Source organism: Crocodylus siamensis, chromosome 5 (genome assembly GCF_052110815.1).
Source record: "Crocodylus siamensis isolate JL-2025a chromosome 5, ASM5211081v1, whole genome shotgun sequence".
In the NCBI taxonomy this organism is placed as follows: Eukaryota; Metazoa; Chordata; order Crocodylia; family Crocodylidae; genus Crocodylus; species Crocodylus siamensis.
The window spans coordinates 181,195,254-181,217,764 of record NC_143399.1 but is presented as its reverse complement, the minus strand read 5'-3'; the positions used below and the strand labels follow the sequence as shown (position 1 = coordinate 181,217,764).

The window sequence follows — 22,511 nt, the reverse complement described above, 5'->3', positions numbered from 1 at the left end:
ATCAAAGTTACATTCTGAACTTTTAACTTACTTAACAATTACTCTTCTCCAGCAAAGCCTTCTGCCCCAGCTATTAGCAACAAAGAGTAAATTTCCTCCTCCTCAGATTATTCTTGACACAGACTACAATGAATCTTCCTTTCCAAGCTAGCTTTCAACAGCAAAAGGAAACTACTTTCAACTCTATGCTTATCCACAGGCAAGAATGACCTCCATACAAGAAAAAAAAACCCCAACAACCCAATACCCTCCCCCCCCACAAAACCCTTAAGTTTTTGGCTGCAGTTTCACTAAAAGTCAGACTAGCAACAGAGCTTTAAGGGAGATGAACTATAAAAGCTTTGAACAGGCAGTTTTAAAAGTTCTACAAATGCAAAAGCTTAAAATTACAGCATAGTGTTTAGTACTCTCTTTTCCATTCAGGTCCAGAAAAAAGTCTTTGTTAAAATGAACTGTAGTAAGAAAGACAGTGTTCACTGATCTGTACTAATGAATTCTTATAAGTAATTAAATAAAGCAGCAACAGTTTATGGATAGTAATAGGGGAGAGAATGCCTTTCTCTGGAATGTTAACTCAGTACTTCCCGTAACAGCTGTATCTACATGATACGTTCTGGGAAATCTCCCACTATTGTAACACTAACAGCAGCCAGAGGGCTCAGCTGTTTTCACCATGATGGTCTAGCCCTGTTCAAATCAGATCTTCTTGCAGAGCAAGGTAGTGGTAGATGTTCCCCAAGTGTTTAAGCATGTGGCTTTATAAGCTTGTGCTACACTGTGCAGGATCACTTTGATTCTAAGAATTCAAAGACATGGAACCTGAATTAATAGCTCAACAAGCAACTAGAGACTTAATTGAGGTGAATGCTGATTTTATGACTGGGCATATACAACTGTCTAGTTCTACAGGCAACCTTAACATTTCAAATCAATTGGCAAAATGTTGTGATTTATAACAGACAAAGAGAAGTGTGTTCTGTTCCAAAACCAATGGACACAATAATCATATTTTTATTCTCTACTAGGGCTCTGTGAAATTTCGCCTGCTGTTTCATTTCAAAGCTGCTTTGATACATTTTGAGCTCAAAATAGCAAAATTGAAATGAAACAAAAGCCTTCAAAACAGTTTCAAAATGAAACAAGGGCACTCAAAACATTTTGAAAGTTGCAAAACATTTTGAATTTTGAAGCCAGGCTTACTTGGCTTTAGCACTGGTCCCAGCTGGCAGCAGCAGCCTCCTGTCATCCAGCAGGCAGATTGGGGGCTCACCTGCACCCCTGGGAGGGTTGCGGAGGCTGTGCCAGACTGCTTCTGGGGATGCAGGCCCCTGACCTGCCTCCTGGATTACAGGAGGCTGGTGCTGCTACCTGGGAGCCTGCACCCAGCACCAGGAAGATCGGTGCTGCTGCTGGCCCCAGCCAGCACCACCAGCCTCCTGTCATCTGGCAGGCAGATCAGGGGCTTGCCAATACCCCAGGGAGAGCTGTGGGGGCTGTGCTAGACTGCTCCTGGTGGTGCGGGCCCTGGACCTGCCTGCCGGATCACAGGAAGCTGGTGCTGCCGGCTGGGGCCAGCAGCAGCACAGATCTTCCCGGAGCTGGCTGTGGAATAGCCTATGGGCAAAATGTTGAAACAGCATCAAAACAGTGAAACAGTTTCGAAGTGGAATGATGCTGTTTCGCACAGCCCTATTCTCTACCTCCAACCTCCTTTACCTTAAACCAGATAAAATTCTCTCCTGTGTAAAAATCCAAAGGAGGGACATTTTTAACCCCCCCAAGTATCTCATCATAGAGATTTCTCCACAAAGTTTAGAGATTTTGGGGGAAGGTCCTGTTCTCTCCAGCTGAAACAATTGCAGGGCCTGTGAGTAACATTGGTTTAGCCCAGAAAATATGGAAGGCCATGCCCTTTGGTCCCCTGTTAAAGCTTTTCTCCAGGTCTGCGCTGTGGCACATGGGACTCAGCCTGGACACAGCATCATAGTGATCTTGATGATATCAGCAGAAAAAGACATGTACTTTTTCAACAAGCTTGGACACACTTACAATATACATTTGCTGCTATTATGTCTTCACTGCACTCTTCCAACTACTCCTGTCTTTTCCCATCATGGACTCTGAAACACAGAGGGTTTGTAGAAGCAGGTACACAACCACCTAAGTAAAAGTTTTCTACTTCCTTGCGGAGAGGGAGTGAAGTTCTTTATGAGATACCCCTCTATATATGGATCTAGGACAATCTGGTCCACTGGACAGCAAGAAACTTTGAGAACAACAAACCAAACTGTTTAGAGCTGATCCTCAACTCCTAGATTTATTTTAATAAAATAACTTTTTACAAGGAGAAAACTAAGAACATTGGCAGATGCTTAACGAGCACAAAAGGAGAGATCCCAAACTGGATGCAGAAATGTGGAAAAACAAATTATAAAGGAAACCCAAAAAGAACATTTCTGTAATCAAAATGACAGGAAAGAGTGTTGAAATTAATGGATATTTTCTACTGGGAAAAGTATTAAGAAATACAGGAAAGACACTTCTCCAAATTATCTGGCGAAAAAATCTCCCTTAAAAACAAAGAAATACAACTGAACACACTTCTGGGAGAACTGAAAAAGACAGCAGAAATAGCCTGACGTGGCAATATGTCATCTGATTACAATGAATGCTACCACCAAACACACAAAACATAGACAGGGTCTTTATTGGTAATGTGAATCCTTATCTTGGGCAGATGCTGCAGTGTACTTTATTTAATACTGGTAACCCTTGTAAATCCCTTAATGTCACAACATTTGTTACTTATCAATTCAGAAAATGAGTTTTATTTCATGAGGAAAAAAAGAAAGAACTCATACTCATTTTGTTTCCATATTAAAATCCAGGTTCCTCCAAATTCTGGGCTAAAAGCTAACAGATGCTGGTTTGGTCTCTGTTTAAAATCCAACATATATGCTGCATCTAAACTTGTATATTTCAAATAATATGAGAGGCAAGTATTGCTGTGCATGATATCTTTTACTAGATCAATTGAACGGTTGGGATAGACGCAGACAAGCTTTCAGGTATTACAATACTCTCTCTCAGACCTTTAGGAGAGAAGCCAACACAGCACAGCTATGTAGAAGATGAAAGAAAAGCTTATATGAAACTCCATTTGTAAATAAAAGGAGGATATAAAATAAATTATCAGGTAAAGAACACATAGGAGAGATGCAGTAAAAACCTGAAAATGGAAGGATAAGATTGTTCAGGATGGTAATTATCACTTGTGAAGTGCAGCAGTTAGTATACAGTAGATTATAATAGACCGTGAAGTCACTGCCTATGTCAAGTCTCTGGAATTTAAATGACTTACACATTTCTGTTCCCATGCTCATCTTGTAAAGGTGAATGAGCACAATGAGTATAAGTACTATGAGGTCAGAGAGGGCTTTTTTGTGCTCTAGTGCAGTGGTGCCCAACTTTTGGCCCCAAGGGCTGGATGAGTGATGTTGGGTCAGTCTGTGAGACAGATCCAGTCCATGAGACCAATCTGGTGAGCAAAACCATCTTGACTGGAGCCTGGTCTGGTATGAAGGGCCAGACCAGCAAGGGCCCAGTCCAGTGTGCCAGACTTCACTCACAGCCCCAGCCCTCTGCACAGGAACACATCTTCTGGCCTGCAGGGCTTGGAAATTTAGCAGTGGAGGTGAGTAGTGGCAGTGCTAATTGCCACTGCTCCACTGCTGCCAAATTTCCAGGTCTATGGGGCGCCCTATGAGCAACATGATATGGCTCTGCAGGCTGGATGTGACCTGTGGGTTAGACATTGAGCACCACTGTTCTTTTGCCTTTCTCTTTTATCTTTTTTTGCTGAACATTCATTCTAGTGCATAGTCTTTGTTTAGTTTCACCCACATTGTTGCCATGTGGACAACTGGTGCACTGGATGAGGTATATTGCATTCTTGGATAGACATGTGTAATCCATCTGTGGATTTGGATGGCTTTGTTGTGGGGAGTGCTGATTGTGCTGGTTGTGGCAGTATAGAAGTGTTGACAGGTCTTGTTTTTCTTGTTAAGGCAGGGCTGGGACCCATTAGGTGCCTGTTGATCAGTAGGGAGTTGATGGTTAGTCGGGCGAGGTTAGGGGGCTGTTTGAAGGATGAGAGGGAAGGGACCTGGTAATCTTTTTCTCAAGGTCTGCTCCTTTTCAAGCACAGGCTGTATTTGTATGATGATCCTTCTTATAGGTTCAGGTGTGGGATAGTAGGTGACAACCAAGGGTGTGCAGTCAGTGCGATTTTTTCTCTTTTATTGTAGTAGGTTGCTCAGGATATTTGGGGGGCTCTTTCAAATTTCAAATAATGTCTTTTACCAGATCCTGGATCAAGCAGCCATGTTAACTATATCCCTAGAATAACATTTTAAAATGAAAAACAGAGTGATATGTTTTTACTAGGATGCCAGAAAAATAGACTCGTTTAGTAATATATGGACATATCTCCTGGCCATGAAAATAGAAAAAAGGCTAAAATGGAAAAAATAGATGAAGTTCCAAAGGCCCTGGACATATTTGACTTTTAGCTATTGAGGAAAATAGTATAACTTTCCTAGCAAATGAGGGACACACTTCACTTTTTCTTGTCAGAAAATTTATCAAGTGCAAATTCAGTGAGCACGGGGATAATGAAAAGGACAAGAAGTTACTATTTCTCAACATGGAATATATCCTTCAAATCAGTTATTGCCACAAAATACTTTCATGAGAATTCTGTACTAGCTGAATTATTTCATAAATATTTTGTGTGGATCGATTCATTGCAGAGGGAATGTGTGATATCATTTGTATATGCCTACATCTACAGATGTACATATATTTCTTCTAATTCTTTTTTTACCTTAACATAAATATCCTGACAATTCATGTTTTACACTCCTGGTTTTCATTGTCCTTGAAGCATGCACAAGAATACATTTACCCAACACAAAAATCTGTACCAAAGACAACTTGTGTTTAAAGGTCTTAAGAAATACTTAGGTTCTGACTGTGAACTTGAATATCTGTATACTGAGTTTATAGTTTGGAATTCAGCCTCCAATATTATTTACTAAGTCAGTTAAAAAGGTCACTATTGAATGCACAATTAGTCACATCATGACTATTCAAATTCATCTGTCTTTATTTTTTTTTTTTTGCTGGCTAATGGTAACACCCACAATGTACTAGATAATTTTGGTATATTCCAAAGGAGCTCTTGCTTGCTCCAAACACTAAGGAGACTAGGAACAAACAAACAAACAGAAGGTGAGAAGAGAGAAATAACTGGACGGTTATATACAAGTCAGTGTAGTTCAGTGTAAATAAAACAGCAGAAATAGGACTTTAAAGGACAGTAGCCTAACTAAGGGTGGAGGGGGATAAGCAAGGTACTAGCTCCAGGCACCAATTTAGGTGGACACAAAAACAGCTGCCGCTGCCACTGCACCATGTGTTGCCACTGCCCAAGGTGCAGAAGTGCCCAGCTATGCCTTTGTTAAGTGGGACTGACACAGCTTTCATACATGAGTTCAGACAGAGCATCTCTCACACAAGGGACTGTATGAGAGTGTAACAGGGGGTCATGCCTCTGTTACAAAGAGGGAAGAGAAAAGTCCAGAAAGATGGCCCTGGCCCTTTTAAGAACAGGACATTTTGGGCTAACAAGGACCAGTAGCCAAGTGGGCCACATGACCAGAAGGACGGAGTGGCCTGGATAGATAAAAGCTCGTGCAGCAGAGCGGGAGAGGTCAGTATGGTTCTGATTGTAGGGAGGACTAGATCACACACTTGGAGGGGAAAGGGCCTTGCTAGACTCTGTAAACAGTCCCAGTGGGGAGGAAGTTTAGCTGAAGTTTTCCTTCTGCTACTGGTGTGTTAAAGAGCAGGTCTATGGAGCAGACCTTTGAGACAGAACTGAGTCCATCACCCTGGTTTGGTTCTGGGTTCAAGTCCTGGAAAGGTGGAAGCCTGGGAGTAGCCTGGAGCTTGCGGCCACCAAACCAGGAGATGGAGAGTGAGAATCAGAATGTGGAAAGAAGAACGGCCCAGGCAGGAAACCCAGGGGGCATCTGACACAGAGTCAGCCTTAGGATTCCTCCTTCTTCTGCTTCAAGCAGGGGTAAGACACCTGCCAGATTAACCCTTTTTACAACAAGGCATGGCAAGTGAGTGGGACTGGGAGGCTTGGAGTGAGTGGTGATGACAGGACTGACCATAATGGGACAGAAGGACTCCCCTTCCTTCTGGGTCCTTTCATAGGGAGAGATAACAGAGACAGTAGGAGAACACTATCACTTGTGGACAAGGCCAGCAGCACTGGCAAAGCAACTCTGGAGGGTGAGGGAGTGTAAAGCCTGACAGCAGACTAGAGAGGGAAAGGCTGAAATAGGTAGATCTTTAAAAGGAGTGGTATGTGGGGGAGTCAATGGAAATGTCACAGGCAAATAAGATGGCATGAAGATATATAAGATAAACATAAAAGTTACAATTAGAGATGGAACACCAAATTAAGATTTACAGACCAAATGGGCAAGGAGCCTCACTTACCCTCCCTATCCTATTGCAAACATAAACACCTGCTGAAGCACAGCTGCATGTAAGGGGGGGAAATCTGCACTGCTGCTGTCATTGTGAATGTCCGGTGTCTAGTACCATTTATCTAGCTTAGGTTAGTGCTAAAATCCCTGCATAAAACTCAAGCCCTGTTCATGCTACCTTATCCCTGTCTTTCTTTGTTTCTTGCTATGCAACATAATTGATAAATAACTTGCCCTGAATTGAATATCATTATCAGGATATGAGAGGCATAACAGAGAGAGGAAAAAGCCAACTTCACAGCCTTAGAAGGTGAAAGGCAAGTAGCAAGAAGTTCAGGAAAAAGGAACCACAAACATCTAAAAATAGAAGGTCCAGTAGGAAGTTCCCTCAGAGAGCTTTAATTTGCTATTGTACTCAGATCCTGGCACTACAAGTAAAACCCTACAAGAAGTCATCATCTTTACTACATCATCTCCTTCCTGTTGTTCCTTAAAGCAAAGAAGCTGATTAAACATCCTGCCACACTCTGGTAACTCTAATGTTACATTTCTTCATTTCACATTGTAAAAGGTCAGTCACATGCTAAATTGCTCCTTTTTGTGTGAATTTACATTAATCACAAAACTGAGTCAATAAGACTTGCACTTTTGGTTTTTCCAACCAACCGTGAAAGCATTAAAAGTAGCATAAGGCAGCCAATTTCAGACACATGTTGAGAGAGACAAATATTTGTTTTTAACGAGCCTGACTTTTACATTAGTTTAGTTAGACTCCAGTTTTTCACTTCTCTACCTTCCCTTCTTCTACAGAAAATGAATGAGGAAGGTTCTTATTACATGTATGTAACTTTTCTTGATCTTTCAACTTTGTTACAGCATAGAAGAGCAGATGGTAATAGCCAACTCTTAAGCATTGCAAAGCACATTACAAAAGAGGTTACTATAATTTCCTGCATTTAGAAAGGGAGCTTAAAGATACTTCTTGAGGAAATGTGATGCTGCAATTTTACTTAGTTTTTTTAAAACCAGTTAATAGGCTCTTAATGGAAAGACTAAAAAACACAATACAAATTTAAGCATTAAAGAAGTTAACTTCTATTAGCATTTTTTTTCTAGAGCCAATGTTGCTCTGGACATAGCTATTTATGAGCAGCTAAGTTACCAACTGGAGAAAAGCCACTTATAAACTCCTGCCAAGTTAAACTGGTGAAAATGCATAAGATTCTTCTCTTCTGAGAGACAAAAGTGGCAACAACTAAAAGAACTGTAGAATCTCAGCAGTGCAGTTTGCAAAGTCCCTGCTGTTACATGGCGAATTTTTTTAAAGGCTTTTGTGCAATTTTATATTATTAGAGTTCATAAAGATCTTGGGATTAGGTAGTTTGTGGATTCGCATGAAACTCCTGTTGGAAATAAATGGGAGCCTAAGCAATGCTGTGATCTCCCACTGCAAAGAACACTATCCCATGGATGAAGTACTGTATTACAGGTCAAGAGACATGGGTTATATTCCTAGCTACATGAACTTGGGCGAATCACTTCCCCTCTTTATATCTCTCTGTTTTGCTCTCTGTTGAAGAAGGTAATGATATTTGTATTCCTTTGTGACCCATACATTATCAGAGATAGATATCCTTGTTTTCAGTGACCAGCACAGCTCTGCATTGTATTACTTTATTTTTGTATACTAAACACAATTAGATTGCTTTCATAAATTGTTTTTAAAAACAAACAATAAAATATCCTATATTTCTGGGTGATCATGCTGTGGGATAGCCAGCATCCATTTCAGCAAGGGAGGTGCTCACACACAATACTGATGGCTACATATGACTACTCATGTAATAAAGACATTAAAATTCCATCAACAGGCTCCTGCCTGCTTTAACAGAATATTTGCTTGAAACAAATCAAATGCATACATTTTATCTGAATGAAAATGAGATACACAGTCTGGGACCTACCATATCACAAACTGGACTGTGGCTGGATTGCTCAGGAGGGTATCTAAGGCGGGGGGTGGGAACTAGCAGGGCACCAGCCCTGTGTGCCAACTTGGCGGGGGTGCCCCCAAAATAGCAGCTGCTTCTGCCATTGCCACCCAGGCGACACAACTGCCCAGCTACAGCTCTGTGATAGTCTAGAACAAGGGCTGGAAAAGTCTGGCCTGCAGGCTGGATCAGGCCTGTGGTGGACCCCCTGCCTACATTGCTGCAACTGGAGCACCCATGGAGACCCCAGCGGTGGTGGGGCCGTGACAGTATGGGGCCAGGGTTTCCATGGAGACCAGCCCCAGCAGCACTGGCAGGGCACACAGCTGGGCAGGGACCTGCTCTGGGACTGGGATCTTGTGGTGGTTTTAGCGTGGTCCAGAACTCTCTGAAAACAATAGCCCATGCCTGCTCATTTGACAGTGACAATCAGATAATAGTAGTAAAGCACTACAAAAACCTCACCCTTTGCTTAGTTACTATGTTTAAGACTTTCTAACCTTTTTATAAAAAAATTAAATGAGTGAATCATTTCCCAGTAGCGAATTGCACAGACATTACACAAAGACTCACCAATAGCCCTCAGGAGGAAATACAGTGCTGAGAACATTAAAAAAAAAGTGCTACTGCCTCAGACCTCATTTCTTTCCTTTCCACACTTCAGAGACTGGAATAAATGGGGCATAGGGAACAAAAAGATATCACCTGCTCCCCTATAAGTTGCCTAGGTACAGCCTCCCCCGTTTCCACCTTTCCTGAAGATACCTTCAGCGAAGAGTACTCCTCATTTCTAAGCACACAGCATTCTCACAGGCAAGCTGGGCAGTACAGGCTGGATGAATGGATTTTAAGGTGGATAGAAAACTGGCTACAGCATTGGGCTCATAGAGTAGTAATAAATGGCTCGATGTCTAGTTGGCAGCTGATATCAAGTGGAGTGCCCCAGGGGTAGGTCCTGGGGATGGTTTTGTTCAATATTTTCATCAGTGACATGGAAGATGGCATAGAGTGCATGCTCAGCAAGTTTACAGATGACACCAAGCTGGGGGGAGTAGTAGATATACTGGAGGGTAGGGCTAGGATTCAGAGTGACCTAGACAAATTGGAGGATTGAAGCAAAAGAAATCTCATGAGGTTCAACAAGGACAAGTGCAAAGTCCTACACTTAGGATGGAATGATCCTATGCACCACTACAGGCTTGGGACAGACTGGCTGGGCTCAGAGCTGAATAACAATAAGCTGGACAATAAGCTGAATAAGTGGACGATAAGGTGAATATGAATCAGCAGCATGCCCTTGTTACCAAGAAGGCTAATGGCATACTGGGCTGCATTGGTAGATGTGTTGCCAGTAGGTGAAGGGCAGTGATTCTTCCCCTCTCCTCAGCACTGGTAAGGCCACATCTGGACTCCTGTGTTCAGTTTTGTCCCTCCCGCCCATAGAAAAGATGTAGACAAATTGGAGAGAGTCTAGTGAAGGGCAACAAAAATGTTGAGGGGGATGAGGGACATGACTTACGAGGAAAGACTGAGGGAACTGGGCTTATTTAGTCTAGAGAACAGGAGACTGAGAGGGGACTTAATAGCAGTCTTCACCTACCTGAAGAGAGGTTCAAAAGAGGATGGAGTTACACTGTTCTCAGTGATGGCAGGTGACAGAACAAAGAGTAACCATTTCAAGTTGCAGGGGGGGAAGTTTGGGTTAGATATTAGGAAGAATTTTCTCACTAGGGGGGTAATAAAACACTGGAACAGGTTACCCAGAGAGGTGGTGGAAGCTCTCTCCTTGGATGTTTTCAAAACCCACCTAGACAAAGCTTTGGCTGGGATGATCTAGTTTGGGCTCGTCCTGCTTTGAGCAGGGGGTTGACCTCCTGTGGTCCCTTCCAACCCTAACTTCCTATGATTCTATGATTCACTGCAGTAGTGCAGATGCTCTTCCTTGTAGCCTAAGAGCTTAAGACACATGTGGCCAAAACACAATTAGTGGTGGTGAAATGACTATGCAGAGGCCAAAACAGTTTTCCAATCTCAGTAATGGGTACAAACCAACCTTTGTAGTTGCAAAATGAAGCTTGTCAAATTTATGAATGGGATTTTAGGACAATAGCAGAGGCTTGGACCTGATGACCCAGAAGTTCCTTTGCAGTTCTATGTCCTACACGAAACAATCAGGCAAAATGTTTGAAACTATGAAACTATGAAAACGCAGAGCATTTCAAAAGCTATTGTGGCTGCAGCCCCAGCCAGCAATCAACCCATGTCAACTGCAGTGAGTAGAGGTGGGCTGCAGTTGAGTATTGAGCTCCATCTCTAAATTCCTGTAAGTTGGAAGGTGTTATAAGATATAAGTGATTATATATTTGCTGTGCTATTAGTGGTGCTGAATATAGTTTCTGGTATTAACAATGTTTCATTGCCATCTGTGCTCTGATCTTTGTTTCACAGGAATCTGATCTAATTAAGAAAAAGGCCTGGACTGCTCCTGGAAGTACTACTCTTCATTTATTTGTGCATTGACAACTGTGATCTGCAGAAGGAGCAAAATGTATTTTAATAAGGTAGAAAAAGAAATATTTTTGTCAATAATATGTCTGGCTTGGTCTCTTATCATGTATTTTCCTACCTAATAAAAGGTACCACACCTTTGCCCCTACCCAATACATATAACACCAGGAAAAGGACAGGCAGTTAACCACATATATAGGACCCTTCAGTTAAAAATATAGAAAAAAACCTCATCTTCATGTGAAAAAACCCCAGTCTAAAAAAAATGAACAAATATATACACCATTCATACATTTCTCAGCATTTTCATTCCCAGACCTTTGAATCCAATAATAAAACCCTAACTTTTTTTAAAAATTTAGTTCCTTGTATAGAGGAATGCTGTCAATGCATCAAAGAAAGGGGAAAATTCTGCTCTGTGGAACAGCTGGACATGATACCACCAGAACATCATTCACCTAATTTTATTTTGGAAAATGCACCAAATAAGAATCCTTTTGAGCTATGCTTCATCAAGCTTTTCTTTGCAATATACTAAAAGGAAAACGTGAACACAAAATCATGTGCAGCAGAATCCAGTTACTGTACCATCCTACCCTTCCCCTAGAACTTGACATCAAGGTGGGAGGGAAGAGGACCTACAAGAGAGAGACAATGCAACCACTTATATAAGCCAGGAGGTGTTGGGGGGTGGGAGTGGCACAGACAGCTTTCACGAGGCCCACAGTTACAAGAAAACAATACCTGCAGCGTTAGAAGTCAAAGCTGTTGCATTAGCAGGAGAGGTAGTTAGAAGCCAAGTAGAGCTCACACCATGCTTTGAATACAGAGGGTTGTTTTTCACTGAACAGTATGTCAAGCATGATAAGAGGTAATTTCTTAAATTTTGTAGAAATATTCTCTTTTGATTTCCGAGTAAATCTAGTTATTTTCAGTCCAACAATCTGGACTCAGAGTGTGCAAAGTGTGCATTTCTGACTGCTTATATAGAGTCTTATATTTAGTCTTCATGCCCAAGAGGAATAGCATAGGCTGCCCAAATTGGCTGTTTTAAAGGACAAGATGGCTTCTTGTTCACTAATGATAGAAGGCACCCAGCTGGAACTTGCACAATCTGCATCACATCCATTCTACCCAGCAAACTGTCTCCCAGAAATACACTGGTATAAATTAATCTATTGGTAAGCACCTAACAAATAAGGAGATAAGGAACATCCAGGACATGTTTTTTCAAGAACAAATCATGTCAGAAAAATCTGACTGGTCTCTCTGACAGAGTAACTGGCTTAATGGGTAGAGAAGAAGTAAGAGATGCAATATGGCTTGACTCTAGTAAGTTTTTTGACATAATTCCCCATGACTGCATTTGTAACCTGGCAGTGCCCTAAAAACCTTACGTTTTTATAAGCACAATAGGGAAATAATTTCAAAATGAAATTACTGTAAGCTGGGTGCATAACTTGTTGATAATGAATAGTTACTGTTCATTGTCAAATAGGGACTGTAAGAAGTGGGGTTGTAAAAGGCTTTTGTCATCCGTATGAGACTATTCTATATTTCACTAGCAACTTTGCTAGAAATTATCTCCTAACTGAGTATGGGATATGTGGGTTAAAGAGAACCACGAACTAGTAATAACTCAAGAATATGGTGCTTTTGCAGAATAAAAAAAACAGCAACAAATCTTATTCTGTACACAACCATTATCATGTACACAAAACATTATCATTTCCTCATTTCCCTCTTTTGGCAATGATGACTGTTAGGGTAACAATCTAGATTTTGGGGAGTGCTGGGTGTGCAGCTGAGTAAGTTTTTTCCTGTGTCTCAGCAAAAGCTGCTGTTCACAAGGCTGGATGATGTATTAAAAGTAACCTCAGCAAAAGCCACTAGTCACAAGGCTGGATGATATATTAAAAGCAACTAACTTGGCTAATGCTTAAGTGGATTCTTAACAAAAGTCTAGGGTGCAAAGTGCATGATGTGTTGAGTAAAAATAGGATGCAGGCCATCAGTTATTGTTAGGGGACAAAAGCAGAAATATGGCCTTGGAGATGGTACTGAAGTCAGCAAGAAAACCAGAAAGAACCAGGGAGGAACCGCAAGTGACTGAAAGAAGATGGGGATCAAAGTCTTATGCATGCACTCTTAGCAGAGAAGCATGTAAATGGATGAAATGCATAGGCAAGACCATGCTAAGGAAGCAAACAGTAAGCAGATGGAGCTTGAGATGGGAGAAGAAATACGTGAACTGAATGTTAATAAGTATGAACCAAGGTGTGTAAAATGTGAAAAGAACTAATGTTCAATGCTGCTCCCCTGGTTTCACGGGCTGTGTCTGTGAGAGAGCTCGCCTCAAGTTGTCTCCATTCTGAATAAAGCTGTTGCGAGCAATGGGTGCTGGTGTTTGCTCCCTGCTTGCGCTGGTTAATGAGTACCAGTTTCCATGAGCAATTGGACTGTCGTCTCCCTAGTCACTGGGTGCTGCATGGAGTCGGGGTCTAACAATGGCCTACAAATCTTTTGGACTGCATGAACCTGATCTCATCTGGAAGCTAAGCTACTTCCATGCCCACCCACTGCTTGGATGGGAGGTCACTTAGAATCCTGTGCATGTAGGCCCTAGCCAAGTAGTCATGACTTAACTCTTCTGGAGTATTAAACTATAGAAACAGAATGAGCAAAAATACTTCATTTGCTCCCAGCATCACTCCTGAGTTAACAGAGGAATAAAAAACAACAAAGAAGTCCTTTCTGGTAAGACCTCTCACCTGGAGAAAGTGTCCAGTGTTGGGCCTTGCAGTTTAACAGAGATGTTGACAAACTAGAGAAGCTTCAGAGAAAAAAAAAGAAATTAGACCAATAAGAAGTCTCAAAAACATGACATGTAGAATGATTAGAATCAGGTTTGCTTAATCCACAAAAGAAAAGACCTAGGTATAACATAGTGGCAGGCTTCCGGTATATGAAAAGTTGTGTTAAATAAGAGATGATCAACTGTTCTCCCTTTACTGACTGTAGGACAAGAAATAAATCAGTTTAGCTCACAGCAAGGGTAATTTAGCTTAGTTATAGGAACTACAAAAATAATTAAGCACTCGAATGGATTATGGAGGGAGGTTGTGGAAACCACATCATCAAAAGTTTTAATACTGACAGTGATCATATAGATCATATAGATCAAGGTGTATTTTATTTTGCTTCAGAGCAAACAGACAGATTAACTGACACTTCAAGGTCCTTTACACACTGTATTTCTATAATTCTTTGGCATTTGTAAAAGATGAACTTGAAAAACGCTCCCAACATGCTAAAATACATTATGACGACATGTTTCATAGGAAAGTTCAGTTTCACATTCAAACTTTCCAAACAACATGGTTAGAGAGACAGTCCAAAAATAGTGCCTATGCTGGCTATAATTTCTCGCTGTTTCTAATGTCTAACTGCAAATACAGAATGCAGTAAAAATTCAGCTGGAATCAAAAGAAATGTTTAACACCTCTTAACATGGGATGTGCTCAAACTCCCCAGAGACTTGGAGTCAGAAACTGTCCAACTTATAATAATAACAATGATTTTAGTACTCTGCGGTTTGTGCTACCTTCAGCTAGAGTCCTTCCAAAACATTTGTAACATCACATGGTTTTTAGACTGAAGATTCCCCAGCTTACACAGAAATGCAGTAATTTCTGAGGTGCATTATGATAGTATTTATGAAGAGAGGTGAAAAATAATTTCTCTCTTTGCAATGACAGATGGATGTATCCTTTAAAAGTAGCCAATGGAGTTTTCCAGACTGAAATTAAGCCAGAACATTAGCACTGAAGCACTACTGGAACTTTAAGGATGAGTACTCATTTTGAGGTTTCATCTAAAAGGCAATTATAGTAGGCAATACAGTTAAAAAGTACCACAAAATTTAGCTCCCCAAAAATTAATATAATGCTATAGAAAGAAAATTTGTAACTAAAAGATTTTGCTATACTTGGAGTCTTTGACCCTGGGTTATCCTGGAGTTCAATCCCTGATAATCTATGTCCTTGAAGCTCATCCTGGTGGATAATGGAAAATTCTGCTCCATTTCCTCTGGGACTTCATGCTCATTAGTCACAGCATACCAATTAGAAGCTTTGTTAGAAAACCAGAAGAATGTGACATAGCACATGTACAAACCAGGAAGCTGCTTTCACATATAACATGGATGAATGGCTTTGTATGGAGTGCCAAGCATCACATTAGTAGGTCGTGTGCATCAGCACGCAAGATCAACAAAAGAAGCACAAGAATTTTTAAGTCAGCACTCTCAGTAAGCAACCAATTCTAAGCCTACTCAGTAAGAATTCAAACACTTTCTGTAGCCAAAAACTCCCCAAACAACATCTGAAACAAAATTGTAAAAGAACGTGTATTCTTATGCATACTGCCCTCTAGAAAATTACACAGTGCCACTAGCTGTTGACCAAATTCTTTCGTTAACTATCAGAGGTGAAACTGGGGTTAGTGCCCTCCCAAATGGCTTATGAACCAGAACAACAACTATTTTCAAAAGGGATTATTGCCGCTATAAACCATTGTCAAGTATTTGTAACAGCAATTCTTAATTAGGAAAATAATAGGACTCAGCGTCTGTGCTCTGATCATGCAGCTAACAACAGACTACACCTCAATCAAAACATAGAATGAGATTCAACACACATGCAGATTTACTTTTATTCTTAATCTTCTAGAGATCTAGGCCAAATCATTTACTTTAAAAATAATGGTTGGCAGGAGCTACACACAATTATATTGGTTACATGATTCTGAACCCCTCAATTCTACTTTAGATTTTCCCATAACAAACTTTTTGCTTTGGAAAAGCAAGGTTAATATCTCCGACTGCCTCTTTGTAGAGGCAACAAATTCTGCCTTTCAACTTAGATTGACCTCTCTAGAATTCAAGCAGTGATGTTGGTGATGTTTTGCACATATTTTATATTATAGAAGGAACATTTTGCAAAATGTTCCATATGTGACAGAAATCACCAGAAGTTATGCCTGAGGGGTACATTACAGAATAGAAGCTCTTTCTGAAGAATGAAGGCACCTTAAACTCCATAAATCCTGTGAAAAGCGAGTTGGGACTACGTGGGGCAGAACTTTTAAAATTTTATTAGAAAATGTTAAAAATTATGGACATTACATGGTTTCATAGAGTTGGAAGACAACATAGGACCCCATGCATGGTAATTACATGGGTACATAGTTGGTGTCCATTAATGCAGTCTAAGACATGCAGTTAGTTATGCAGCCTACAGGGGAGAATGGTTAAGAAGTTAGTTTCAGTGCAACACTGGAAAGAGAGACAAGACCCCTGTGCATGGTAACCATATTGGTACAGCCTTGTGAAGCTGTAAATTATTCTTAGACAATGATTTTAGCATGCAAGCAGTGTACAACTAATGGGATGGGGAATATTTAAGAGCATTAGCAGACTTTGCAAGTCTATATAGTATATGGGGGGGGGGGGAGGGAGTCGGGTTCAATCCATCCCCTTGGTCTCACTTCTGGTATGTGATCTTGGATGGCTATCTTCATACTGGCAATGGCCTGTAATGTGCTCAATGTAGATGTCCCTTAACCATCAGATGGTATCGGACACCCTGAGGAGCATCATCATTTTTGAGCGGCACCAGAGTACTCTGCAGGGTCACAAGATGCTTTCGTTGCTCAGGTCCCATACTCCAAGTACCTCAGTGATCTGTGCCTGCACTGTCATATTGTGCCCCTTTTCACTCAGGATATCAGCCAGGGGCTTGTATTTGGCTTTGGCAAAAGCCTGTCACCAGACCTCAAATGGGATGGTCACATTGATCATCAGGATCTTTTTGTTGTCCTTGTTTGTTATAACAATGCCAATGCTGTCACAGCCTGGGACAGCATGTTTCACAGCTACTCTCCTGACTGATGCCAATATGGGCTTCACCAACCAGTCACATATGACATTGTGACAAATTTCCCCAGCTCTCACATGGGGCTTGCAGCCAAGCAGGATGTGGAGCAGGGTCTTGCTCTCATACCTCTCACACTTCTTGCCTCTCTAATCACAGTAGATGACACCATTGAGTAGGAGGCTGTTGAGACGGATCCAATGGATAAAACACTAGTCTGTGAAGCACATTTCAATTCCAATGAGGCATGAACTGGTTTCTGGTCTCCCACTTTCAGATGACCTTGGAGACTTTGCCCTCATCAGGTTTTACCTTCAAGTCACTAATGTGCTTGGCCTGCACAGCATCCTTCAGAACCTTCTCCTGGCAGGTCCTGACTCAGGGTGATGATAATTCAGTTGGTGGTTCTTGCTTTAATATATGGGGGATGAGGAAGGTGTTTAGGGCATCAATATTCTGCCAGGAACCAGAAGTGAGGAGTCAAGTTTGTAGTGATCCCTCAGATCTTTTAGTATGAAAGAGCCTTAATCTATTTTCCTTCTCTGTGGATTCAAATAGGAGTTGCTATATGTAGACTAGCTAATGTACTGGTGCTATTAGGTAATCACAAGAAGGCTTGAAAATGGAGACCACATTTAAAGTGTCACATCTGACATGTTCACCTGGACAGCCATGTACAAAAAGTAACCGCAATATGACATCTAAAGTGAAATACATCTTTGCCCCAGGTCCCTCCATAGGCAATATCAGCATCTAAGTTTCTGAACTCAACTCCACTCAGCCTTTACTATGGACCCTACCTTATATCACACTTATCACAATGGATCACTCCATAAAACTCCTTTTTGTTTTTCAAAACCTGCTTGATAAAATTACAGATTTCATTACTTTTTCTATATTGAGGCAGAAGGCAGGATAGAGATGCACCTTATAGGCTCAGTAAATCAGACATGTACAATTTTTTATGAGCCCATGCTAACTTCATCAGGTGCCGTATATTTTGCCTATATACGCTCTGTCCCAGAGTATCATAAGAACTATGCCAGGACAGGCCCCAGGACTAAACTGATGAAAGTAAAATCTGCTAACCAGGCCAGGAAAGAGACTCAGAGGTTAGACTCCCTCCACATGAATCACCTATGAAAAATACCATATTTTCTTCATTTCTAGGTCCATGGGTGCTTTTATTTGAGGAGGAGCAGCTGTGATTTTGTGACAAAACTGAAGGGATGCCAGCTTTACGGGAAAAGAAACAAACACAAAACAAACCCCCAAATCCCATAAAACTCTGGATAAAATCACTTGTGATAGCAATGCTTGCTATTTACCTAAACAATTACTTCTCAGATTTAAACAGTAGCCAGTTCAATTTATACTGAAGTTCATTAAGAAGAAAACAATAGCAATGTGTCAGGTTTCTTTGACTGTAGGAGCCACAACCTTGATAAGAGTTTTAATTCACATTATTTTCCAACCTCTAAATGTCTGCCATTGGGCCAGCCTGATGTCTACTTGTAACAATTCTACTCATTTTAAGCAGTTGAAATAAGCCAGTTTGGTTTGGTTGATCAATGTTGAGCAGGACAAGCCACATATAGCAAGGCACTACAAACAGACGGTAGCTGACTACAAAACAGCATATTTATGAACACTCAAATGACAGTGTTGCATGAGTGCACTGGAAGTAGAATTTGGCTCACTGCACTGAGATAATTGCACTGACTACGTTTTCACTAAGTAACACATTAATAATGTGCTCAATTTAGATGGAATGTTGGTTTATCTAAAAAACAGAATTACATCATGAAAAAAACCTTGAAAGTTTCTACATTTTAGAAAATGAAGCAAAAAGCATATTTAAACAACAGTATAGGTAAAATACCAGTTAGAAAACAATCAGAGTAAAAGGGATTTTTTTTACTGTTTACATACTGCAATCAGCCTGTAGAGAAAATAATTTTCTAATTTAAAAAATTATACATTTATAGAGAGGGGTAGTACTGTATTCACGTCACTACAATATATCACAGGAGTGAAAATTTAAGTAAAAGCTACTTACCTGCAAGTTTATTGTTACAATAATGCCAAATTTCCAATTAGTACATAAATGTAAAGCACCTGAAAACTGTCTTGCTACAGGTTATAATGGAATCATGGATTCCTTCACCTTACATTTCTCAGCATGCCAGAATGGTGCTAGCAGCAATTCTTAAAAGCACTGAACTTTTTTTACTAAGCATCTATCTACCCCCCTAAAATACACACACATATCATAAGGGATATGTAATCCAGCAGAGTCACTGTGAACCTTTGAACAGACCCCTTGTATTCATAGTGACATTTATTGTCACCCAGGTTGTCATGTTACAGCAATGTGACGACATTTGAAACAAAGTGAAATGGGCCTCTGAAGCTAGTGTGTTAAAGGAAAACATATGGAGGATTTCCTGCTGTGGACTCCCCACTGAGGCAAAATTCAAGGGGGTGTAGAATTTACTTGTTAAATCTTTCTGTTTGCTAGTATCCATCATACAACTAAATCTAGCAATGAATGGATGAGTTTATTACTACTGCTCTTCAGATAACCCTCCAGTACCACTTCCTATCCCTAATTAATTCTCATCGTAGACATGGATAACGAAGAGCAAGAGAACACTGACCTTTGTGTCTCAATGCCAAATGTTTTTCTGATCATATTTCAGCTTACAGGAGCAAATAAAAGTACATGTTCTGTGGGAAAACGCCGTGGCAAGCCATATGCTTCTTTGACTTCCTATCCCCTCCACCCCTCTCCTGCCCCTCCCTATGCTCTTATCTAAGATAAGCAGCTTCAGGTTACACACACAGTACCTTGTAAAAGCACGGTCTGGAAAATTAATTCTTGAAAGGATTAAAGGTTTTATCCCCTCCTTATGCAAATATGTTTCTGCTTTTGGGGACTACATGTTTCAATTTATAAACTGAAGGCACTGGCTGCTTTGGCATATCGAGGCACTTAACAACCATACAAAATGAAACCCATACACCTACTCCAGGGATAGCATGTAACCCAGGTACACCCAACGATGTGCCCTATTCTCAGTTGGATGGGTTGGGTAGGCAGGAGGGGGTGCTGTGAGAGGAATGCTGGAATTTCGAGAGGATCCCTCTTTCCTCTATAAAGTTAGCTTAGGCCCAAAGTTCTTATATACAATTTATTGAGTTACCAACATCTATATATAAAACTCTTTAAGACAGATATAATTACAGATACAGATACAAATATACATATAAAGGTCTGTTGGCAAGAGGATGTCTTCCCTAGAGAGGGCATTCGGGTAAGTACCCGAGCCTCAGGCCCACAAGAGGGGTGGATTCCAGGACAGTCAATCCAGCAAGTTTACACCACAAGTGGGTTAGCTAATAAAGACATCCTTACAGAGCCCATTATACAGAATTAATACACCCAACTATTTATAACACCAACAATAACTATAGATACCAAATAGGAAACATAACTGTACCAGATATTAAATCCACCCTACCTTGGTCCCAACCACTTAGTCCTTCAAAAGGGATAGGGTCTTCTCCCCCTAGGTCCCCTGGGGGTTCCACAGAACCTTCCCCGCTGTATATTTGGGGTCTCCTCCTCTTCAACCCTGGACAGCGCACGGTGTGTGAGGCCTTCTGCCCTGCCCACTCCTCCCAGGGTCCCTTGCCCCAGGGCACTTCCCCTAACTTCCCAGTAACTCATGGTGCTTCCTGTGGGAGCTATTGAACTGGCCTCTGCGTCCCCACACCATCTCCGGCCTCCTGGACCATTGGCTTGACTTGAGGGTCCTTCCCTCTGGGCCCTGTGCCCCATGTTGGGCACCCAGGGAGCTTCTATGGGAGCTTATGGGAGCCAAGCCCTCACAGCATCCAGTTCCCCAGCCTCATGCCTCATCCCAGGGGTCCTTTCCCTTCCCAGGCCCTGCTCTTGGCAGTGGGGCTCTTTTAGTTTAATGCTGAGCCACACTGCAGGGCTCTGGTTATCTGGCCTAGAGCCAGGGCTAACTTGAGCTGCCTCAAGCTGCTCCCAGGGCTGACTGTTTGTGCGCTGACCTGTGCACTGTGTGGGGCCTGAGCAGCCTCGAGCTGCTCCCAGGGCTGGCTCTCTGTGCACCAATCCATGCACTGCCTCACCCAGCTGCTTGCTGGGTTCGCAGGCTCAAGTCGCCTTGAGCACCTCCCAGAGCCTGAGCACCACACACTGATCCACGCACCATCGAGACTCAAGCAGGGTCCCAATGACGGTCTTCCCTGGAGCTCCTCTCTCCTCGCCATCCTTTGCTGCACTGCAGGCCCTGCCCCTGAAGTCTGTAAGAGCTGCAAAGCACAGTCTTCAATCAGATCCAGGGGCTCCTCGCTCCCCCTCTTCGAGCAGGGGCGGGGTTGATCCCTTCACAGCTGTTCCCCGATTGGTAGAAATGTTCCACCAATCGAAGTGCCCTTTTCCAGGCCAAGCTTGCTGGGCAAAAGCAGCGAGCCTGCCAGTTTATCTGAGAAAGTAAGAGTAGCATGGTCTGTCTTACTGATGCAGTTACACAGAACTGTACATAAACTAATTACTGAAAAAGAAAAAAGACCCTGCCATTTTATAATATTCTTGTTTGAGGGGAGGGGAAGGGCATTAAGTTGCTTTGCCCCGTTCTCTCTCTTCTGTAATACTATTTTAGGCATTTGATAAGAAAAGCGTCCCTAAAAGCTTGTCCAATTTTTAAGTGGCAAGCCTTCCTTTTTCTCCAGGTTTTGAATGGAGCTGATATTACAAAGATGCTTGTTCTTCATATGAAGGACTTAAATTCTTTTCCCCCTTCCGTATTGTCCCATCTGCCAAAAACCCATCATCATAACCACCCAAACACTCACATAGCGTTCACATGCAACTATGTAGAAAAAGAAACATAATCAACTCTGTTTTATTGCACCAGGCCTTCAACTGTGTGAAACTGGTGTACCTTATGGCTAGGGACAGACATTACACATAACCAGTGTCAGTGATCAGAAATTGGTTTAAACCTGTAACAGAACACAAATTAAGTGCAGATAAACCAGTTTGAAAATGGCTGAAAGTGGTTTAAGATAAACCTGGTTGAATGTAGTATCAGACAACTGATCTGGGTCAAACCGCTTTATGCAATGTCTGTCCCAAACTCCCCCCTGGTTTAAGTTAAGCTAGAGTCCCCCAGCATCCCAAATGCTTTGCAGCCCTGGGCTGGGCTGTCTGCTCCAGAGAGCAGAGCTGGCCCTGCCCCTCTTCTCCCTGGCCATAGCTCCAGTGGAGACTGCAAGGACAGCAGGGTCTGCTTGTTTGCCCTCCCCCTGCTCCCCACTCGCTGCTCAAGCAGGGATTAACTCTGCAGAAGCATTTAGGACACTCGCCAAGAAGGTACCCTTCAACAAAGGAAAACGAGAAGAGAAAATGAGAATGAAAAAAGAAGGAAAGTGGATTCAGAGAGAGGGCAGAGGAAGAGTGAAGGAGAATCAGTTACAAT

The 22,511-nt window shown here is 41.7% G+C and overlaps 1 protein-coding gene across 16 annotated transcripts in view; it reads right to left on the bottom strand.

The window, feature by feature from the left end:
• Positions 1-22,511, bottom strand: part of KIAA1217 (KIAA1217 ortholog) — a 684,182-nt gene that overhangs the window by 322,001 nt on the left and 339,670 nt on the right. The window contains exon 1 of one of the 16 annotated variants that reach the window (XM_090047348.1): positions 32-98. The exons of the other annotated variants lie outside the window; for them this stretch is intronic. The gene's annotated coding sequence lies outside the window, so the exon portion shown is untranslated. Of the gene's footprint in view, positions 1-31; positions 99-22,511 lie in introns of those variants that run through there. 16 annotated transcript variants of the gene reach the window in all.